Below are 14,016 nucleotides of genomic sequence, written 5' to 3'. Positions count from 1 at the left end.
GGCAAGCAAGGACAAACTGTGAGAGCTGAGCTTCCTCAGTCAGAGGAGGAGGCAAAGGGGGATCCAGTGGCACCTCCTTCTGCCCAAAGACATCTCGGAGACATTGGGGATGGACTCTGCTTGGAGGGGCACAGTGTGAGCCCCTGAGGCTCTGGCACAGCTGCAGCAGCTGGAAACAGCAGCTGGTCCCAAGGAAACAGCCCATCCCCACCAGGATCCCCATCCCTGGGATGTCCAACCACTCACTCCAACACAGCCACCAGGGACCTGCTGCAGCTGGGAGCGGGGAGGGACCAGAGACTCCCACCCCAAGGTACCTCAGCCTGTAATGGCACATCTGGGGACGTCAGTGTCGAGGTGACCATCTCCAGGACTTGCTGGAGAGTGGAGAGCTCCGTGCTGGCTGAGAACTAGTCCTAGAAGTTGGATTCAGGGAATTCCTGAAAGGCTATAGTAGGATGGGGCAGAGACTTCACTGCTGCTGCCTCTGTGAAGCACCCAGTTCCCACTCGTCTTCTTACAACATAACTGCTACACCCTTTGCTGCAAGAAACCTGCCTCTTCCCAGCCTCTGCCACACTGCTAACTCAGCCTGGAGCACTTACAAAGCCATTGCCTCCCGCTCTCCCAGGAATTTAGCATGCTGCTTGGAGAATAAACCTGCTGGCAAAGTGAATGCAAGGCAATCTTCCCTTTGGAAAGCTGGCAGCTCACCAGGGCTCCCCGAGTCACTGCAGAGACACAGCACAGGTGAAACCCCACCCTGGTGCTGCTGATTTCCCAGAGCAGGCTTTTCTCCTTCTTCTAACTCCTGCCTGGAGAGGTAGCTGAGCTTTAACAATTCCATAATTAATGTCTCTCGGGCCGCTGGACCTGCCTGAGCAGGCAGGCACTGTCTGCAGGGAGGAGGAGGATGTGGCAGTGCCAGCTTGGAGGGGGTCGGCTCCGCTCCAGGATCACCCGAGCCCTGCCAGTGCGTGTGTGGGCCTGCAAACCCCTTTTGGGAATAAGCACAGGTTTTCCAAGGAAAAAAGCACACAGAGACACGCAGCACTGCAACAAACCACACCCACCTTTACGTTTATTTATTTACAGTTCATGTCAGGGGTGGGAGAAAAAGCTTTTGGAATGAGCAGCACTGGCACAGCGGGAAAAATCAAGGGCTGCAGCATGTGAGGTGCAGTTTCTATAGGAGTTTCCAAGCAAATCAGATCCAAACTCATACCACAGCGTGCAGGAGGACAGAGATAATGACCCTGTCGAGCTGCTGGTGTAACACTGCTGTTCCTGTCCCCTTGTACTGCTCGAGACCCTCCAACATGGAGAGGGCGGCACTCCAACAGCCATGCTCCTCCCTGTTGGGAGGGATGGAAAGCACGTGCTGGTGTTAAAACCCATTGTTCAAATCAGTCTGCTCCATAAACAGGTGCTGGGGACTGTCCTGAGGAGTTTTGACAGGCCTCGTGGGGAGCAGGCGCTCGCTCCTTGGAAGAGGAGGCAGCACGGAGTGTCAGAGCCAACGGTGATGGAGAAAAGGAGGTGAGGGGTACAGAAAGCCTGGGAGCCACCATTTCCAGGAGACACACCACTTTCTGGAAAGAAAACAGCTTTTTTCCCTAAGAAGCACAGCAAACCCCTTTAACAGCAGGACACTGCACTTCCAACAGGGATCCTCTGGGCAAGGCAGTGACAGCCTGTGCCTCTGGGAATCCCACTGGTCCTATAGTGAGAACTGTTGGCTTGTTTTCCCCTTGGAATTGTCTTTGCTTCCTTCTTTTACCACACCTCTTTTTCATTTTATTCTCTTCTTAAGTGGGGAAATGGTTTTTGCCCTCCCTCTGTTAAGAGCTTCTCGTTTTACTTCCAACTTTGACGCATTTTCCCCCGAAGACACGTGCTATTTTAATCAGGAGCAATCAGTCATTAAAACCGGATCAATCAAAGAAATGAGTTTACGCATTTTCCCAGTGATCTGAAACCAGCAAGAGGAAAACTCGACAACCCTGCATTTATAATGCTGCTTGTCTGCAACAGATCACTGGCTGATACTGCTGATTTGAGAGGATGGCGTCACCTCCCCATTAATCACTGCTTGAATATTAAAGAAGCTGAACTGGAATCTCCTCCATCCTTTGGAAACAGGTATTTTGGTCTCTTTTCCCATTTATGTTGCAGCTAAGAGCCCTGCTCTGCAGCTCCTTAAAGCCACGGCACGTGGATTCAATGTGCCCTTTGCTTGACTCCATTCACCAGGTATTTAATTCTTATTTTTCACTCTGCTGCCATGTTCTTAACACCACTTGCCACCATCAGGGGCCAGGGACAAAGCCCTGTGGGGCTGCACCAGTTTGGAGAGACCTTTATCGGTGTTTCTATTTCTAAGGCTTTTAAAACCCCATCAAACGTCAGGGTTGGTATAAAATCACTGACTAAATAATGTCACGTGGGGGCAAAATGATACCAAAATGACATCCCAAAGGCACCGAGCTGACGATGCCATTTGGTGTTAAATGGTGGCATGGACGAAGGCACTAAATAAATTATACAACCCACAGAAATGGTGTCATCTGGTGTGATGTCATAAACATCATCAGTGAGGGAATGATGTCATCAAGTGATGGTGCCAATGACTGGGTACAGGGTCATGGCTGCACTGAGACATGTACCTATGGTGAGCGTGGTAAGATGCTTATTGGGATTTTATTTAAGTTAGTTTAACGTTAGTTCATTAATAAAGTATCGGTGTGCTAATAGCCAATGTATCCTTTCTAAACAAAAACATCTCTTCAAGTGCAAAATCATTAATTTATGAATTATTGATCAATGCCTAATGATGGTGATCTATTAGCATTTTACTGTTGATCCATTCACACGTTCATTGATTTTTATTAATTGATTTAATCAAACCCCCAGCTGAGCAGTGTGGCTCATCCTCTCCCCCTCCCGAGGGCACCTCTGCCCTGCAGGAAGTCCCTGAAATGATATTTATAAAATCATGGAATCATTTGAGTCGGAAGGGACCTTAAAGCCCATCCAGTTCCACCCCCTGCCATGGGCAGGGACACCTTCCACTAGCCCAGGTTGCTCCAAGCCCCATCCAACCTGGCCTTGGTGCTGGCACACTCGTGGCATCTCCCCCGCCCTCGGCGCTTGGGGACTGGTTGTAGCCAGGCAGGAAAGGTTGTTTTCAGGGAGAGAAGTGGCTCAGCAGCATTAAGCCCAGGCAGCAGCCCAGGACAGCTACTTCTAAGCCTCTTGGATGGCCCTTTGTCATTCCCAGCAGAGAGGTCAGACTCCCTGGGAATCAATTTGCACAGACTTCAGGTTCATATTATTTGTTGGAAAATGCCCATAGTGGGGGAACAACCCCAGAAAGGGGGGATTTATTGTACCATTACCCCGGGGCGAGCGTCAGCAACATTAATCCTATTAGAGCATTAGTAAGATGGGATGGCAGGAAACGATAGTCAGAGAGAAAACAGAGCCCTGCCGAAAAGCAGGAACCCTGCTAGGAACATCCACGGCTGGATGGCATCGCACAGGGGGAGCAAATGGAAAGATAAATGGGGATTGGGATTGGCAGCCTCCCGAAGGCTCCACTGCCCCAAGCCTTTTGTGGCTGGGTGGGTGCTCAGCACCTGCAGGGTGAGGTGAGCTGGCCCAGTTCCCTATTCCTAAACCCTTCCTGGTGCAACCAGACTCCTGGAAGCCAGCCTGGTGAACTTGGGAAAAACCAGAACCGAGCTGGTATTAAACCTACTCAGAAATAAATAAATCCTTCTTCAGGGAGGAGAGAATTGAAGCCATCAGTGCCTGGACTGTTTTCAGCCACAACCCCAAAAAGAGATGAAGTGACTGAACTGAAAACAATGTGGCAACAAAAGTGAGGGGGAGGAAAGGACCTGCTGGGACTGGGGCAGGAGAGGAGTCATTGGCAAGCTGTGATGGGGATACATGTGGGGTTTGGCCTCTGGAATCTCATTGTTAAGGCAATATTTGGTAGCTCAGAGGGTTCACAAGGTGCTTTCTTGTGCTATGGGAGAAGATCACGGAGTTCTGGCTCTGGTCCAGTCCAAGCCTCCTCTTCCTGCATGGTTGGCTCAGCACTGCCCAGAAGTTGGGTGACCCAACTGGGCACCTGAGTTTCTCACTCATTTCCATGATGACTTCCAGGAGACGCCAAGCAAAGAGTGGGAAAATAGTGGCCAATACCATGCTCAGACTCTGGTTTCCTTTTCAGATGGAAAAGACACGTTTATATTTAGCCCATGAGTGCTGTGCTCAGACAATCAGGGGGAAAAACACATTGCAAACAATTTGCCGGGAAGAAAAGTCCAGTGCAATCTTCTCCAAAGCCATCCTCTTCCACCTGCATTTCCCTTCCCAACTACTAAGCGGTTTGCACAGGGTGAAAGCCGTGCCTGGATCCTGAGGTCAAACAAAACTCCTCCCCTTTTCATCAGCCCTGATGAAAAACTGTGATGAGCTGCAGGTCGTGGCAGATCTCAAAATAATAACTTTCCCTCTGTTTTATTACAGAGCATTTTCCCTCAGAATGGCTCAACTGCCTTTTAAGGCGGCGCAGGATTTGACAGCTCCTTACAGAGGGCCATTTTGTTTCACCTGTTCCAGTGCATAAATCACTACTTATTCAAGCTTGATTCTTAATTTTGCTTGGGTAATGTCTGTAATCACTTGTTGATCAGGATAAGTCATGAGGGTTTTTTTTCAGATACTTTATGTTTACATGCCAAGATCAGCAAAAACTGTCTCCTGCCCGATGTTACTGTAACACTCTGGTACATCCAGTCCCTCCCATGTGTGTTTTCCTCCTCCCATGCCTGGGAGAGGGGTAGCTGGATGTGTAGCTCTGTTATCTCCGGGATCTGCTGGCGAGGAACCACGTTGGTGAGATAACGAGTGAAATAGAGGAAAACTTTTAATCAAACCTTGTGGATCTTCCCACGCTGGGGAACAGCCCTGCAGGAAACCAGGCTCAGCACATGCAGGAATCCCTCTGTGGGCACCACAAAATGATTGTGACCTTTCTGCAGGGGAAAAAGCCACTGGTTTATTTTTTTTTTTTTTGGATTAGAGGTCACAATTTGTGAATGCAAGGTTTGAAATAGGATGTAAGGTGTTAGTGTCCATGGAACAAATGTTGAACCTCTTTCTACCTGGAGATGGTGACACTCAGAGGTCGCTCCCAAGCTAAACTGTCCAGTGATTTTATGTTAACTAGGATTTTATTAATAACAGCTGACTTCTCACATCTCCAGAGCTCTCGATGTTGTGATGAAGTAGGTAAACAAAAGTGTCTGCAAAGTGAAATAAAGGCAGATATTAGAGTTTGCTCCAACACTGTACACTCTGGACTCATGGATCTCAGGGCTGGATGTGCTCGCCCCAACCCTGTATCCCAAGGGAATGGTTTCTTGTGCCAGCATGGAGCATACCTCACCTCCTGAAGGAGGAGGCCCAGCTCTGCCAGGGTCACAGAATCAAAGAATAAATCAAATGGTTTGGGTTGGAAGGGACATTAAAGCTCATCTTGTTCCAATCCCCTGCCATGGGCAGGGACACCTTCCACTAGCCCAGGTTGCTCCAAGCCCCGTCCAACCTGGCCTTGGACACTTCCAGGGATCCAGGGGCAGCCACAGCTTCTCTGGGCACCCTGTGCCAGGGCCTCCCCACCCTCGCAGGGAAGAGAGTCCTCCTAATATCCAATCTGAACCTGCTCTCACTACATGCCCTTGTAAAAAGTCCCTCTCCATTTTTCTTGTAGGCTCCCTTCAGGTACTGGAAAGATGCCAGTCGGATTTAGGAGGTGAATTCCTCATACCCTCCTATGCCACAGCTGCTCTGATTAAGCCACACTGATGCTGGAATTTAATGTTTTACGGAGGCTACATATGCTCAGAAAGGTTCAAGGTGCCTTCTTTGAGGACACACCTGGCTGTCCAGTTCTGGGCCCTCAACAGGAGAGACCCGGAGGGGCTGGAGCGTGTGCAGGGAAGGGAACGGAGCTGGGGAAGGGGCTGGAGCAGCAGGAGCGGCTGAGGGAGCTGGGGGGGCTCAGCCTGGAGCAAAGGAGGCTCAGGGGGGACCTTCTGGCTCTGCAAGTCCCTGACAGGAGGGGGGAGCCGGGGGGGAGTCGGGCTCTGCTGCCAGGGAACAAGGGACAGGAGGAGAGGGAACAGCCTCCAGCTGTGCCAGGGGAGGCTCAGGTTGGCCAGGAGGAGGAATTTGTTGGTGGAAAGGGTGGTGAGGCCTTGGCAGGGGCTGCCCAGGGAGGTTTGGAGTGCCCCTCCCTGGAGGTGTCCCAGGAAGGCCTGGCCGTGGCACTCAGTGCTCTGGGCTGGGGGACAAGGGGGGCATCGGGCACAGGGGGGATCCATGGGCTGGGATCTGATTGTGTGATCCTGTCAAACAGTGGTTTCCACACCGAGGAGCGGCCTTTCCCTGGGTGTCCCAAGCTTTAAGGAGCAGCGCGGGGGGAGTAAATCCCTTTGGGAACGCGATTCTTTGGGCGCAGCGCTCCCGCCAGCAACTGACGAGACACAAGATGGCGGCGGGGATGACACGGCGGTCACGTGGCGCGCGGTGCCGCCCGCCCCGCCCGCGGCCGCCGCACGGGACACGGGGCACGGGATACGGGACACGGGATACGGGATACGGGGCTGGAGCCGCCCGGGGGAGCCGCCCGCACGGCGGCCGCACCGACCCGCACCGACCCGCGGCTCCGCACGGTGAGTGAGCAGCGAGGCAGCGGCCTCAGCCCGAGCGCGGAGCCGGCGGAGCGGCCGGCGCAGGCCCGGGGGTGGCGGCGGGTCGGGGCAGCGGGGACGGCGGGGACAGTGGGGACAGCGAGGACGGGCCGCTCCCGAGGGCAGGACGCGTCCCGGGGGGCTCCGGCCCCGCAGCCCGGCGGCGGCCCCCGCAGCCCCGGGGAGTGCGAAGGGAGCTCTGGCCCCCGCAGCCCCGGCGGCTCCGGCGGCGCTCCGGTCCGCTCGGCGGGGCTGGCGGAGCTTCGGTCCCCGCGGCCCGGGGGCATCTGGGCCCCTCGGCCTCCGCGGGGACTGGGAAGCTGCGGTCTGCTCAGCCCTGGGGGGCTCAGGGACCACCAGCCTCGGGGGCTGCAGCCGATCCTAGAGAAGCTCTGGGACCCCCAGCTCGGGGGCTGCAGCCGATCCCAGGGAGCTCTGGAACCCCCAGCTCGGGGGCTGCAGCCGATCCCAGGGAGCTCTGGAACCCCCAGCTCGGGGGCTGCAGCTCTGGGGAGCTCTGGAACCCCCAGCCTGGGGGCTGTGGGCGATCCCAGGGAGCTCTGGGACCCCCAGCTCGAGGGCTGCAGCCGATCCCAGGGCAGCTCTGGGACCCCCAGCTCGGGGGCTGCAGCTCTGGAGAGCTCTGGGACCCCCAGCCTGGGGGCTGCAGCCGATCCCAGGGAGCTCTGGGACCCCCAGCTCGGGGACTGCAGCTCTGGGGAGCTCTGGGACCCCCAGCTCGGGGGCTGCAGCCGATCCCAGGGAGCTCTGGGACCCCCAGCTCGGGGACTGCAGCCCGTCCTTGGGGAAGTCAGGGCTCCTCAGCCTGGGGGGGCTGCAGCCCCCTCAGCCCCTGGGCCCAGGAGGGGCTCTGGTCCTCCCAGCCCCGGTGCCTGGTTGGGTCTGTCCCCTCCTTCCCAGGGTGTTGGAGGGAGAGGTCTGGTCCTCCCTGCTCCCGAGGCTCTGGAGGGACATGTGGTCCCCTCAGGTGGCAGTGTGGAGGTAGCCCAGCCCCCTCAGCCTGGGGGACCATGGGACCCCCTCCTCAGCCCAGGGGCTCCGGTCCCTCTGCTCGCTGGGGTGCGAAGGCAGGATGCTCCCTGCTCCAGAAAAAAGCTGGAAGCATCTGCTGGAGCTGGGAGCAGTTCCATCCCATCCCTACGCCTTCGAGGGCCATGGAGGCAACACTGGGGCTGAGGTTTGTGGGGTGGCAGTGGGGACACGCCTGGGGACAAAGAGGCTGGGAAGCAGAACGGGTCTGAGAAGGGGAGACCTCGCCATCACGGGCACCCTGGCAGGCAGGTGTGCTCCCTGGAATGGCTTTGCCCATTGCCTGGCTGCAGTATTTGGATTTTTCGGGGTGTATAACGCATGTGGCCGTCTTCGTACTGTGTTCCTCCTGGAGGCCCTGTTTTGATCAAGGCTTCTAATTTATTCTGTCTTGTGTGAAAACCTCATTAAAGAGTGCCTCGGTGCCTCCAGGCGCCGTAAGTACGCGAAGCAAGGATGGAAAGAGAGAGAAAAAGAGTATTATTTGTAAAAAAAAATGGGAGCTCTGCCACACTGCCATGGTGCTGCGGGAGCTTGCTGATGCAGGCAGCCTCTGGAAGCAGAGCAGCAACGGGATGTGGGTGAATGTCCTCGTGTCACTTGGGTTGGTGGCAGCATTGGTGCCTCGTGGAGTGAGGGCGCATTTTGTAGCGATTCCTTCAGACTCCGATCTCCTGCTTCAGGTCCACGTGGGTGGAAGTGGTTTCTGTTGGATTTCGTGCCCGCCTGAGAACCAGCCCAAAGTCCAGATGTGACACCTGTCAGCTGAAATCAGTGGCAGTGCTGCTGTGGATCTTGGTGGATTTGGGCTTGGCTGTGTTTTTTCGGGGAGCGGATGTTGCATTGGAGTCGCATTCTGGTTTATTTCCAGTAGTGTTTTGTCGGGGCTGGAATTGCTTCAGCTTTGTGATGTTGTTTAGAGTTAGGAAAGAGAGCGCAAATCTCCCCAGCTGGTGGCAAACAACAAATAATGGCTACTTTTACAATATGGGTAATAAACCCCCTTTGAATCTGGAGAGATTGCCTTGATTTTCCGAGTTTGGGCATGTGGAGCAGAACTAAATTCAGCTCAGACACCTTTAAACTGTGTTTGTGATCTGTGCAACAAGCTGTGATTCCCGAATCGTTTATCACACTTCTTTCGCCTTCCACAGTATCAACCTGCAGACAACATGTCTGCACATGTTAATTAGCTTTTAATGTGACACTTACACATTGAATAAATCCAAGTAGGTGGATTGTTTTCAGGACTTGGAGGTATTAATGGAAATTGTTTGGACTACTCGGAGGTAACGGTTAAAAGGCAGTGGTTTGTTATATACCTGCTCTCCACGTATCTCTTAACACTTGCCAAGCTTGAATGGGTGCTGCTTTTAATTAAATAATTAGTGAGCTCTGCTCAACTGAACATGTGGAGGGAGAACACGCTCACCGTGGGTGATGGCAACTGAAAAATTCTTCCCTGTCTTCTGGTTGCTCAGCGTTGGTTAATTGGAGCACTAAATATGGGTGGCCTGGGACTTACTCAGATTTAATAGCAATTTCAGCCTGGCCGTAAGGAATGGCTGTGGAATTAAAGGCTTTTTAATTGGGGCAGCAGGACATCCTGTAAAAAGCAAAAAATGCTCAAAAATAATCCAGACCCTTGTTCAGGAAGGGCCTGTTTGAGTTAAAAAATAAATCCTTATGGCACCATCAAAACCCCCAAACTTGCACTAGGGCTCGAGGGCTGGTTTTGTTGGACATGGCATGAGGTCCCTCTCTCCCAGTGTGGTTTGCAGGGACACGTGTAGGGCAGGAAGGATTTTTAAGGCTACTCAGCAAGGTAGGTCCAAACTGTTCTTTGCTGAAGTAGAACAGAGCAGCCGAATTCTATTTTAGTCATAATTCAAGTGCAACACATCAAACCCAACCACACTGCTCTGAAGTAGAGGTGAGCTTAAAATGAGCTCAAAACCCTGAGGTTTGAGAGGTTTTCTTGGAATCTCATGGTCACGACCTGAGCTCCCGCGTACCGTCAGTGTTTTCCAAGGGATTTTGGTGTGGGCGGAGGATTTTTTTGCTCCCAGGACACCAGGACACAGAGGCAGCCCTTTGGAGGGCTGGTGTGGTGCACGACTCCTGTGCTGGGGATTGGAAACTCCAGCTTTTCATACAGCTCGAATTCCCAAAGTGTGTGGCATCATTAAGTTAATTATTAAGTCCCGTTCTCCCCCATCCCCAAAACGCTGGGGGAAACGCAGAAGACTGAGGAAGGTGTGAAACCTACTGGCTTTTTTTGGGATGCTTTCACTCCAAATATTTTTTTATTATTTTGAAAATCTGCTTATCAGAGGCAGTGTTTGGTGCAGGTTACTTGGGCTTGGTTTTCATGGATCAAAGGAACATGATCCATCTTAATAAGCTGCTAAGTGTAACTGTGTAGTTGGGGCTCGGAGCAACCTGGTCTAGTGGAGGGTGGCCCTGCCTCTGGTAGGGGTTTGGAACGAGTTGGTCTTTAATCCCAAACCATTCTGGGATTCTGTGGTGCAAACATCTTTAAAATGTTTGTCTGTATTGCTTCTGGTGTTATCAAACATGTTAACGTAGTTGAGAGGGGGGGGAAAATCCCCCAAAGCACTGGCAAGAGCTTTGTTCTGATAGTGTTTGGTCAAGAGCTGATAAGAGAAAGTCTGATTTTGGAGACTATAAGACGTCTCTTAAAGAAATGCAGCTTTTAAAATGTAGTTACTGCCGTTGCTGCTCTTTACAGCTCACTAATGCAAAGCAGAGAAGCAAGGCTTGAGTGGAACAGAACATGTCCTGTTGATGCTTCCTTGGTGTGCTCCTTTGGGTGCTGCTCTGGTATCCAATTACACATCTGTAATCAAAGAAAAACACTAATAAATCTTGATTGGGAAAGCATCTTCCCTAGGTTTTGCTCGTGCTAATTCACTTAGATTTAACTGAACAACAACAACAAATCTCCCTCTGTTTAACCAGGACTCTAAAGCTGTTTTTCTCTCTGACTTCCCAGCGTGGTCTGCTTTCTGTCTCCCTGATTTTGAAGCTCTTTGGAGGTAGCTTGCTTTATTTAAATGGAATTAAGGCAAAGCTTATTGCCACTTGGAAAAAAAAAAAAAGACTTCAAGGAATCCCTGAAGTCCAGTAGCTTTGGGTTCTTCTAATGGAGGAAAAGTGGCAGCTTTCTTCCCAAGCTGGCTGAGACACAGCCCCACTTGTTTGCTCCCAGCCATAGCCGTGTTGTGGTGGATCCGGAGAGGAAAGCTTTTGCAGCCTCTATTTAAGGAGGATTTTTAATAGCTGTCATCTCCTCCTGTCCACTGCAGCCTACTCCTTTAATTTCCTTGACTGAAGAAGAGCACCACAATTTGGAGTGTCTTACGATTCCCCTTGCCGGTCCATTAGTGTATTAGCTTAGCTCGGTGTGTGTTGAATGCCACTAAATGTCACTTGCAAATTTAATGTTGGGAGCGCTGAGATTGTCGCTAATTGAATTTAAAGTCTTATACTTGAATTCGTTGAAATGGCAGATCCAGACAATTGAAATGTGTATGAGCTGTGGCGAAGCTGCTCTTGGAAGTGACTCCAGCAGTGCATTTGTGAAGATGCGTGGGGACACCCTGAGCAGACAGATCACGGTTTGATGGGGTTTTACGGTCCATTTCTATATTACAATGCGGTGACAGCTGGCAAAACCCATTAGGTTGAAAATCTTAACGCTTGGCGTCTGCTCAGGGTCATTGTTGACACTAATTTAACCTTAAATACTTCTGTAAAAATGGTAAAGATTATGGGGCCTCTCAGTTCAATTTAAATATCATCTCCAGGCATAGTGTTAGGAGAAAGGTTAATTGTTTGGGCTCTTGGTCTTAATTGTCTGTGGGTCTGACTTCTGGGGTTTTTAATCACGAAATTAGCACCTTTAGCACCTGAGGGTTTGTTTTTTGAGGGGTTTTGTTTGGGGCGTTTTTTGTTTGCTTGGCTTTTTTTGTTTGTTTTGTTTCGTTTTGTTTTTAGAGGACAGTCTGCACAAAACCTGTGGCATTTAACACTTCTTTATTCTTTAACTTCAGCCAAATACCCAAGGATTGAACAGACACGGAAACAGGAGACCCTAAAGTGGTGCTTTTTGAGAGGTAGAATGTTAACGAAATTACCTTTCCTTGGAAAAAAGAGTCGTAAAGGTTGTTGCTCGGCTTTCCAAGCAGTGTAAATCTGTGCCTCCCTAGATAGCACAATGCTTTTAAGAAGTTTGTCTTGAAACACTTCCATTAAATCTCTTGATACCACGCTTTGACCTTCTACCACTGAGCTGGCGTTTCATACGGGCTTCTGGCATGAGCTCTCCTGCCACTTTCAAGTAAAAATTTATCAGGCATTGAAAAGTTTGACTCTGCAGTCGAGCACTGTGCCAAGCTGTAAAAGCCCTATTTGTACACAAAATGGATTTTTGCTTGCCAGGAGGGCCGGGGGAGCGCTTCAGTAACTGCAGGAGTGGCTGGGAATCTACATACTAATGAAACAGCTCCATCTAAATCGAGCTGGAGCTCTCAGGTCTGTGCTTTGTCTTCCTTGAGCCCCCTGCTCTTCTGCGGGGAGTTTTACATAGTCAGGTTATATTGCTCTGGAAAACTTGGTCGGGGAAGTTAATTTAAAACTATTTGAAAGGCTTAAAAATGGCTCCTGCTGTTCCTAAGATGAAAAAGACCTTGAAGGCGCCTCGAGGGCGATTGCTGCAGAAATACCTGCTTGGCCATGCTCCCTCCTCTGCCAGGGCCTTCAGGGCTGTGAGACAGAGAAGCTGTGGCTGCCCCATCCCTGGAAGTGTCCAAGGCCAGGTTGGATGGGGCTTGGAGCAACCTGGGCTAGTGGGAGGTGTCCCTGCCCATGGTAGGGGGTGGGACGAGATGAGCTTTAAGGTCCCTTCCAACCCAAACCATCCTGGGATTCTGTGATGCCTCAGGGCTCCAGACCGGCTTGCTTTAAGTGGGAGTGAAATTCCAGCGCCAGTGGGTGGTTGGGGAGCTCGGGGTGAGCTTTGAAGGGTGTGAAGTGCCAGTGGTCCGTAGGTATCCAGTATCTGGGGAATACAAGGGCTCAGGTTGGGAGTTTGGGGGTGCTGAGCAGAGGTGAGGGGGTAGGTGACATTCAAAGCACCACTGTGAACAAGGCAGGAACAGAGGGAAAAGGGTGAATGCAGGCATGTGAAGATCCCTCCTAAATGACTTGACAGAACACGTTGTTCTCTTTCCACGGGTACTTTCGGGGTGCCAGGATACGCATTTAATGGCACCATGGTTTTATGGAGACTCTCGGCGCTGGGAGAAGCTCGTGTTTGCCAAAAGCAATACTCACTAATGGGCTGGGGCTTCTCATCTACTCTCCATGAAACACTACAAAAGCCTTTTTTCGCAGTAATGAGCAATTAGCCGCAAATTAACAAACTCCTTGTCAGACACCGCCTTTGTTTTTGTGCATGTGCAATTTCCTATTTCAGTTTTTCTCCCTTTCAAAACGTAAATAGATGGGTTATCAAAGGACATTTTAAACACAAAAGCAGGGCCCAAAGAACGTTTATCACAAGGGGATAATTTGAGTTCTGATAGTTTGTTCAGAATTTTTGGGGGAAATACTCGCAAGAAAACGGGTGTCTGTGCTGAGAAGACACAGCCCCCTCTAGCCACGTGTCCTGCATCCAAGCATTATGATGTTTTTGAGAGGCAATGCCAGAGTTCAACCATGAATTCAGGAAGCATTAAGTGGCTGTGAGAATACCAGTGGAGACAACAAGCACAGGCGAATTTATGTTACCTCCTGCTCATAGCAGAAGGAACCTCAAAGGAACAACAGGTTTTTCGGGGTTCCCTTGGGTTTTGAAACTCTCCAAGGAAGGAAATCTGTTGCTGGAAGAACCTCCTGTGGGCTTTGGGGAGACAGTCCATCCTGCAAGCTTTACCCAGTGCCAAGGTGGGATGAGAGTGGAGGAGAGGGAAGAACCTGAGGTACAGATAATATTTGATACAGGAGCACCAGGTTTATGGAATAGAAGGCTGTTAGTTGTTTTCTTCTCCGTGCCTGTCCAGCTGAGCTGATGTTTTAATGAACTACTCCTTAAATATCTTCACTTCTAATGGGTGCTGCTTAAGTCCATCAGGGCCCAAGTGATCATTTTTAAATGCTGATTTACCAGCATCAC

At 51.2% G+C, this 14,016-nt stretch overlaps 1 protein-coding gene and 1 long non-coding RNA gene across 3 annotated transcripts in view; one reads left to right on the top strand and one right to left on the bottom strand.

Moving 5' to 3' along the window:
• Positions 1-4,921: 4,921 nt before the first annotated feature.
• Positions 4,922-5,520, bottom strand: LOC116789979. The gene is made up of 2 exons (XR_004358213.1): positions 5,457-5,520; positions 4,922-5,318 (listed from the first exon to the last, which is right to left on the bottom strand). It is a non-coding gene; the product is annotated as an uncharacterized LOC116789979 (long non-coding RNA).
• A 1,119-nt stretch (positions 5,521-6,639) lies between these two features.
• Positions 6,640-14,016, top strand: part of SGMS1 (sphingomyelin synthase 1) — an 85,404-nt gene continuing 78,027 nt past the window's right edge. The window contains exon 1 of one of the 2 annotated variants that reach the window (XM_032695758.1): positions 6,640-6,749. The gene's annotated coding sequence lies outside the window, so the exon portion shown is untranslated. The remainder of the gene's footprint in view (positions 6,750-14,016) is intronic. The other variant, XM_032695754.1, reaches the window with a different exon arrangement.

Source organism: Chiroxiphia lanceolata, chromosome 8, assembly GCF_009829145.1.
Source record: "Chiroxiphia lanceolata isolate bChiLan1 chromosome 8, bChiLan1.pri, whole genome shotgun sequence".
Taxonomy (NCBI): Eukaryota; Metazoa; Chordata; class Aves; order Passeriformes; family Pipridae; genus Chiroxiphia; species Chiroxiphia lanceolata.
This window is presented reverse-complemented; position numbering and strand designations above follow the sequence as displayed.